The sequence below is a fragment of the Amblyomma maculatum genome, chromosome 2 (genome assembly GCF_055883805.1).
Source record: "Amblyomma maculatum isolate TAMU_Amacu chromosome 2, ASM5588380v1, whole genome shotgun sequence".
Lineage (NCBI taxonomy): Eukaryota > Metazoa > Arthropoda > Arachnida > Ixodida > Ixodidae > Amblyomma > Amblyomma maculatum.
In genome coordinates, this window is record NC_139345.1 from 177446382 (window position 1) to 177455279 (window position 8898).

At 48.9% G+C, this 8898-nt stretch overlaps 1 non-coding gene across 1 annotated transcript; it reads right to left on the reverse strand.

Moving 5' to 3' along the window:
- Nucleotides 1-6327: 6327 nt before the first annotated feature.
- On the reverse strand, nt 6328-6400 carry TRNAK-UUU (transfer RNA lysine (anticodon UUU)). Its single transcript has one exon. It is a non-coding gene; the product is annotated as a tRNA-Lys (tRNA).
- Between the last annotated feature and the right edge of the window lie 2498 nt (nt 6401-8898).

Consider the following 8898-nt stretch of genomic DNA (forward strand, 5'->3'; position numbering starts at 1 on the left):
ACTCTCTTGGTTAGCCTGTACGTTTAAGCCCCATAGGTGAGTACAGGCGAGATGCAACTGTTGTATACTTTCCTCTTGAGCGATACCGGCAAGCTGCTAGTCATAATCTGCGAGTGCTTGCCAAATGCGCTCCATCCCAATCTTATTCTTGTTATTTCGTTTTAATGGTCCGGACCTGCGGTTACTACCTGTTCTAAGTGGTCATATTCGCCTACTACTTCTAGTGCTTCGCTGCCTAACGTGAACTACTATTCCTTCCCGAGGCTGTTGAACATTACCGTAGTCTTCTGCATATTGGTTTTCAAGCCTACCTTTTTACTCTGCCTGTCTAGGTCACCAATCATTCTTTGCAGTTCATCTCCTGAGTTACTTAGCAAGGTAATATCATCACCAAATCGCAGATTACTGAGGTATTCTCCGTCTACCCTTATACCTAACTGCTCCCATTCCAAGTCTCTGAAGGCTTCCTCTAAGCAAGCTGTGAATTGTATTGGGAAGATCATGTCTCCTTGCCTAACAACTTTCTTTATGGGAATTTTGTTACTGTCTTTATGCAGAACTATGGTTGTTGTGCAGCCACTATATATATCTTCCAGCACTTTCACGTACGGCTCGTCTACCCCCTGATTTCGCAATGTCTGCATCACCGCCGAGGTTTCAACTGAGTCAAATGCTTTTTCGTAATCAATGAATGCTATGTATAAGGGCTGGTTATATTCCGAGCATTTTTCTATCACCTGGCTGATGGTATGGATATGAACAATAGTAGAGTACGGTTTCCGAAAACCTGCTTGATCCTTTGCTTGATTGCAGTCTAAGGTTATCCTGATTCTATAAGTGATTATCTTAGTAAATACCTTATACGTGACAGACACTAAGCTGATTGGGCTGTTTTTCTAAGGTCCTCAGCGTCCCCTTTCTTATGAAAGAGGATAATGTTTGCGTTCTTCCATGGTTCGGTACCTTCGATGACACCAGGCACTGCGTATACTGGGTGGCCAGTTTTTCTAGCACGATATCCCCCCGTCCTTCAACAAATTTATAGTTATCTGATCCTCTCCAGCTGCTTTCCCCCTTTTGATAGTTTCTATTGTTTTCTTAACCTCGTCCTTCGTCACTGGTGGAGCATCGGTCTGTTTTTCCCTACCGCCAGCCTCATTACGGTCCGGAATACTTTGGCTACTGTAGAGATCAGTATAGAAACCCTCGGCTACTTTGGCTATCTTGTCCATATTCTTGATGACTTTGCCCGCCTTGTCTCTTAGCGCATAGTGCTGATTTTTGCCTATGCCCAATTTATTCTTCACCGCTTTAAGGCTTCCCCCGTTCTTTCCAGTATGCTCAATTTTCTCAATGTTATACTTCCTTATATCAGCCACTTCGCACTTATTAATTGGCTTTGATATCTCTGCCAAATATTCTGGTCTGTTGGATTGGGAAGCTTTCATACTCTGGCATTTATTAATTAAATCTTTCTTCTCCTTAGACAGCTTACTGGTATCCTCTCTAACTATCCTACTGCCTACTTCTACAACTCACTCAGTAATGATGTCTCTGAAATTATTGTTTATTGCTTCTAGGGTAATGTCGCCATCCTCGGTTAGAGCTGAATATCTATTCTGTAGTGAGATCCTGAACTCTTCTGCCCTCCCCTGTCACCGCTGATTCGTTGATGGGTTTATTTGTTACTAATCTGTTGCGTTCCTTCTTCAGATTTAGACAAATTGGAGACCTTACCATCCTGTGGTCACTGCATCGCACTTTCCCGGTTACCTCTTCATTTTACATAATGGCGGGGGTTGAACACAGTAGGAAATCAACTTGATTTTTAGTCTCCCCGTTAGAACTTTTCCATGTCCATTTCCGGTTCTTCCGTTTGCTGATGAAGGTATTCATAATTCTTAAGTTATAGCGTTCTGCAAACTAAACTAGTAACTCCCCCCTGCTAATCCTCGAGCCAATGCCATAGTCACCTACTGCCCTGTCTCCTGCCTGCTTTTTCCCTACTTTGGCATTGAAGTCGCCCATTAGTACAGTATACTGCGTCTTTATTTTCCGCATTGCAGATTCTACATCCTCGTAGAAGCTTTCAACTGCCTGTTCATCATACCTACATGTGGGTGCATAAGCCTGTACAACCTTCAGTTTATACCGCTTATTAAGCCTCATTACGATGCCTGCCACCCTCTCATTAATACTATAGAATTCATCTATATTTCCCGCTATGTACTTATTGACAAGGAAACCTACTCCTAGTTCTCGTCTATCTGGTAGACCTCGATAACACAGTACATACCCATCCTACTCCTCGTAAACTTTCAATGATCTGACGCATACAATAAATCACATTTAAAGTAGTACGTTTTGAATGTTGCGGCGTATTTGCTCTTGAAGAGCGCGAAATTGCGTATTTGCGTCATCCTTATTGCAGTGCGCCGCAATAGTGCACGGACCTGTTCTTTGTCTCTCAAATGAACCCTGTGCAAGCTGTTACCGCGCACTCTCGGCAAGCTTCCGACTCTTCTTTGGAAATATGACTTTGGCAACATGACCCTTAGCTACCGTTGGTCGTTTCTTCACAATGAAGACCCATTTTTACTGCAGAAGGGTTACCACCAGCATTTTTTAGATTTCACAGGGCGTCCTTCGATGCCTCCTTCCAACGAACGCTGGAGAAAAACTCGCGGCCAGTGACTATCGAACTCAGACCGAAGCAAGGACATCGTCATCAATCAGCACTGTTACACTGCTACGCCGACTAAGTAGCCGGATTCTTCCCGTATTAAGCTGCGAGTATTTCATAATGGTGTCGTCGTCGTCCTCGTACAGTGGAACTAAATGACGTAAGTAGGTGGTGGTGGTGGTGAAAACATTTATTATTATAATACATATAGGTATGTACACTAGGTGGGATGCCTAGACAGGCACTCCATTGGCGTTTGCCGCAGCCCGGGCGCGTTGCGTTAAGACCTTTTGGGCCTCTAGGGTGCAGCAGCCGGACAGGGTCGCTCGTGTGTGTTTCCTTCTCTTTTTGTCCTTGTCTTCTTTGCGCTACGTTTTCCTAAAATGCGAATGCACCAACTCGCCCAATTTAGCATTCTTGTGCAGGGTCGCCTCCCAGTTCTCTCGGGTGGGGTTGGGGATAGGGGGCAAAGATGGGGTTTTCTGGCAGGCCCACACCATGTGGTAGATGTCAGACACCTCCCCACAGTGCGAGCACAGCCCGTCGAATTGCGGATCAAAATGTTTTAGAGTAGCCGGGCACAACATTGTATTGGTGAGCAGGCGCAGGAGCACCCTCTCGTTAGCCTTCCCCAGCCCTTTGCACGGGGTGGGAAGAGTTTGGTGCGTAGATCTGCAATATTCACATATTTCTTTAAATTTGTACACTGGGCTGAAATCAAAATCCCGGTCCGCGTCGGGTCCCGTGGGAAATGCCCGGAGAGAAAGTGCGCGGGCGGCGGCGTCGGCTGGCTCATTCCCTTGGAGACTTTGGTGACCTGGAGCCCAAACGAGAGATCGGTACGCGGGATCCGAATCTCGACTGCAATTTTTGTATATGCGGTAAGCTAGAGGAGCAGTCCACCCTTGCTGGACGTTCCGACAAGTCCCTCGCGAGTCGGTTATGATGTATTTGGAGGAGGAGTCAGAGGCTGCGAGGGCGATGGCAACCTCTTCTGCGTGTGTTGGTGTGACTTAAGTAGGCCTACTTCGCTTTAGTAGAACACTAATGCACGTCGTAAGCATTTAGTTAACCATCGTAAAACGTGGCAAACCGAAGTTAATGTGTGCAAAATATTGCTAAATGTGTGCAGAGCAACGCTTTTGCATGTATATATTAGTGCGTATCGAAACTAAACCTCTGCTCAGCTCTTTTGTATTGTCGGGCCTTCCGTCCTCGGCCGCGGCAATGCAGTCATGCACTTAAAACTCGCGCCAACAGCAGGCGCGAGGTGAACTGCACGCTGACCAAAGTACCTGTAGGTGACCCGGTTACAGATAATGAGAGGGGGGAACTGGCACCATAGAGAAAGAGATTGGTGAAGAGCGGACACTCTCATAGGGCCCAGTGGCCCATTTGACTGCAACGCACCAAGCGGCCGGCGGCAACTACTTCCGGTTTTGCTGAAAGGCGCGCGATTTGAATGCTAGTATACGCTGTGCCCTGCCCTTTTGGCGCATTATTTTGGTTTTACATGGTCTGCTAGTGTTTCTATTTATTTTCAGCATGCATACATGAAAAGTACATTTCCAGTTCTCTAACCTGGTCATCAATGCAGCTGCGCCACAGCCTTTGCAAAACATTATTGCAGAAAAGACGCCAAGTGCTGTGTGAAATGAACATTTATTTTGCTGTATATAAAACGCACAAGAGATGCAACAGATGTAGACTGATGCATTGACAAAACTTGGCAAACATTAGACAATGTGCACATTACAAAAAAAATCAAAATACACAAGGCGAGAAACAGCATTTAGAGACAAAAAGTGGCATAACGTTCATTTCCGAATTATAGCAAATACTATGTAGTAAAACAGGCATTATATATAAACTACACAGTCCCAGTAGCGACTACCTTAGCAAGGGTAACTTGTATTGTTCAGGGCAGAGAGGAGTATTGACGCTTGGGGGAAGGCCACACCGTTCACTCGTCACATCTGATGTGCTTCGGCTGCAGTCCGTGGGTCCATGCATACAGTGCTGTTGGAAAAGGAACGAACATGATGCAGAACGTTGCAATAAACTGTAAGGCCACTGCACCGCGCACACATCTGTGCATGTGGGTGCGTACTGAAGACTTGGTGAACAGCAGTTACTGTCCAACACAGAAAAGCTGTCCTTCGAAAAATTGATACAAAAGCTACTCTTGCAACGTAGAGGTCAGGAAATGCAGGCTAACCGAACCTATCTGAAAATGCATTTCTACAGTGAGTGAAATAACGGCCACTAAACTAACAATATTCCTCAAACGCATTGAACAGCTGAAGCAATGAAGCTTGCAGCATAATAAAACATCCCACTTTAACGTTGTCCCGTTAAATGCAGCGCGACATCACGCAAAACTAACCGTTGGCAAAACCGCGGCCCGCAAGCACACCATGTTGGCTTGCCCTTCATACGCGACTTTGTGAAGCGCAGACCGCCGTGCTGAGCTAAACTGCCCGAAATACCTCGTAGTTTGACAAGAATGAATCACTTCTCACCTTTTTGCCCTGTTAAACGCGACACCACGCAAAACTAGCCGTTCGCAAAACCGCCTCACCGCGGCGGTCAGCACGCCTTGTCATGCCTGTTAGCTTGCCCTTCACGCGCGATTTTGTGAAGCGCAGTCGCCGCCGTACTGAGCTAAACTGCTTGAAATTCTGCACAGTTTTACAAGAAAGTGAAGGATGCAACATTTCTCACTTTACCGTCGCCCTGTTAAACGCGACACTTAGGAAAACTAGTCGTTCGGCAAACCGCGTCAGGCCTGGCTGCACCGGCCGGCTACGCCATGTTGGCGCAACGGCATGCCTTGGTGCTTCGCATGCCACTTTGTCCAGCGTGCTGAGATGCAGCTCAGTTTCGCAGGAACACAACTTATTAAATCACGCCGCGGTTGGAATCTGCCGGAGCGGCACGAACTGCTCCTGAACTTCTCTATGCCTGAACAGCCGGCGCGCCTGTCCACGAGCTGCGAAACTTAATTGGCACCGGCCGGCGTGGTCATGATAAACTGTTTCAAATGCAGCGTAATTCAGCAAAAACTGTTGCCCACCTTGACGTCGTTCCAAACCGCAGTCGTTCCGCGTAGCAGCCCACGAGAGAGAAAATATGCGGTCGGTACCGCACAGCCGCGGCGAGGCACGAGCAGACAACTGCTCGCTGCCTTTGACAGCTTTTTGTCGTCTGCTCCGGCGGGCTACCGCTGCAGCGATTGTCGTCGCGCGCGCGTCTGCGCATATCCGCGCTGGTGCCGCCATCCATCAATCGGCGGCAGCGCAACAAGTCGCGCGTCATTTCCTGTGGCCAGGTTTCGCCGAGTCTCCGCTCTTTACCAATCTCTTTCTCTATGGCGCGACAGGCGGGAAGGGCTTTTTTTGCTTCGTCCGGCGTGGACAACGTTTGGCGGGGCGTGCCTGGACGGAGTGTTTTTTCGTCGTGTCGTGTTTGGACGCGGATTCCGGACGTTCGGCGTGAGTGCCTGATTGTGTTGTTATTCCTTTCAACTTTTCTGTTCCGGGAAGATTGGTACCTTCACACTGTCGCGGTTTTCCTTGTTGCTGTTTATCGCAAACGTAGCGACTTCGTTATTCTCCTTGTTTTTGCCCAAAGTAAAAGCGGTTCGCACAACGTGGGGCCCGAACCCACGACCCTGAGATTAAAAGTCTCATGCTCTACCGACTGAGTTAGCCGGGCGCTCCCACTTGAAACTAGCTCGAGCTGACACAGGCATAACATGCACAAATATCATCAACATGAATGAAATGAAATATTTATTTCAGGGAGGTGCAACATAACTGTCACCAAAGGTGCAGGTTCATCCACTTCTAGCTATAACACGGTCACCGCTTTCAAAGAAACATTACATCCAACCCAGGTGCATATCGATGCAAAGCGATGCAAGAACACAGGGACCCGGAAGGGCTGCTTCACATAGACTACCAGTTAGCTTTACTGTGCGGACGATTCAGACGTAATGGCGTTTTGAAAGCACTGACCATGTTATAGCTAGAAGTGGACGAGGCTGTACATTCAGGAGCATTATAAGCTTTCCAACTTAATATTGCAACATCCAAACTGAGAATGAAACTGAAAGGGTGCTAGCAGAACCAACATAATCATGATTCAGTAACAGGGGTTATTTTACATCTTTCTTGCCATTTACCTGAAGTTGATTGCAGCAAAACTCCACCTCTGACACTAGGCTTCATACCTGGCTTGCATTAGTACGATGGTAGGCACCTGCATCTAAATATAGAGCCACAAAAAAGTTTTCCTTGGCGCTCTTACATGCCAGACAGCGAAGCAAGGGGAGGCAAACCACCGGGCTTCTTGCAACCCGTGGAGAGCCGTTACCCGTGGGAAATTGTTCCCTGTGAGGTCATGGGCCCTTATCCTAGATCAGTGAAAGGAAACCGCTACTTGCTAGTGGTCACTGACCATTTCTCTAAATGGGTAGAATTATACCCGCTGCGTAAACTGGAGTCTAAAGTAATCTGGGATAAGCTATTAGATGCATTCACCAGGTTCGGCTTCCCGGCGCAGCTTATCACTGACAATGCCACGAATTTCACAGGCAGGGTATTTGATGACACCTGCAAAGCTCTCGGGGTACAGCATAAAAAGTCTACTCCCTATCACCCTCAGGCTAACATAACACAACGGGTTAACCGAAACCTGAAAACCATGCTTCACTGACCGTCACAAAGACTGGGATTCCCATGTGCAGGAAATGACCTTTGCTACTAGAACCACAGTAAACAGGCCGACTGGTTTTAGGCCGGCGGGTATACTTCTTGGTCGGGAGCTTCGTTTCCTATTGAACATGCCCTTACTCATGACTCTGAACCAAAGACTCCCAGTTATTCCAGATTCACCGAGTACCTATCCAGCCGCCTTTCCGGAACTCTGAGGGAGGCCAGAGAGAACTTGGACCGCGCCCACCTGGAACATTGCAACCAATACAACAAGGGCAGACGAATATTGGAGTTGACGGTCGGCGAGGAAGTACTTCGCCGCACGCACGCCCTCAGCGACGCAGCAAAAGGGTTTCCAGCCTCCCTTGCGCCACGATGGGATGGTCCATATGTAGTAGCAAAGCGCATCTCTCGTTTGGCTTATCTTCTGCGTAAGAAACATGGTGGTCGTGTAGTCGGGCCCATAAATGTTTCTGACCTCAGAGCATACAACGAGCGCACATCAACCACGTAGCCTACTCTTGGCATTACAAGGGTTGAAAACGTATTTTGTGCTAGCGGATATCATAAACCTAATCTCCTAATCGTGGAATTTGGCACTTGTGCTGCGTTCTCACCTTGCACAGAATGGAGCGGTTCAACCCAAGATGGAGCATCCACTTCGAATGGGACCACCGCAACCACCGTCGGCGTCGCGAAACCACCCTGTATGCCTACGACACGCGCCCTCCTCTGATCCCCCAAGCGCATCGACGGGGACAAGCGGCGACGCTGGAGGATACAGGTCAAAGGCGGGACGTGGCATCCTGATGCCACACCGGAGTTGGGAAGGAGGCCAGTTTTTTCTCGGCAGCCCCCTGGCACCTTCAGGAGCGCCCCGAGAGGGGCTGTCTACCGGCGTCGGCACCATTCACCGGCCGCAGTGCCGATGAGCTGCGCAGCGACGATCCTCTCCGCCCCCTTACAGAGGAGGCTAACGTCGGCTGGTGCCGGCTTTGCGACACTTGTGTAGTGTCGCAGGCTGCACACGTCGCCAGCACTGGCCACCTGTAGCAGCAGCAGCTCCACGATATTCTGCAACGAGCACTGGAGCCTGGGGCACCCAACGACGCCCAGCGTCGCATGCTGGCGGACTTTGCTGTCGCCGCTCATCGTCGTCAAGACCGCTGTGCATCACCGGCCGCAGACCAGGAAGATTTGCTGGACTTGCACTCTTAATACTTCCCGAGTGCTCATCTTTTTTTGTGGCTGATTGTATTTCTCGCACCCTTTTTTTTTGTTGTTTGCCGCAACACCGGGGTGTCGCGTCTTGTGAGGGGGGGGGGGGGGTTGTGTCGGGCCTTCAGTCCTCAGCCGCGGCAACGCAGTCATGCACTTAAAAACTCGCGCCATTAGCAGGCTCGGCAGCATATGCGCGTGAGAGCGAATCCGCGCGTTGGAAGCCGGGACAAATGGTAGCGTAACTCCCATAGAAGCCTGCGTGTTGACTCTGAGCGA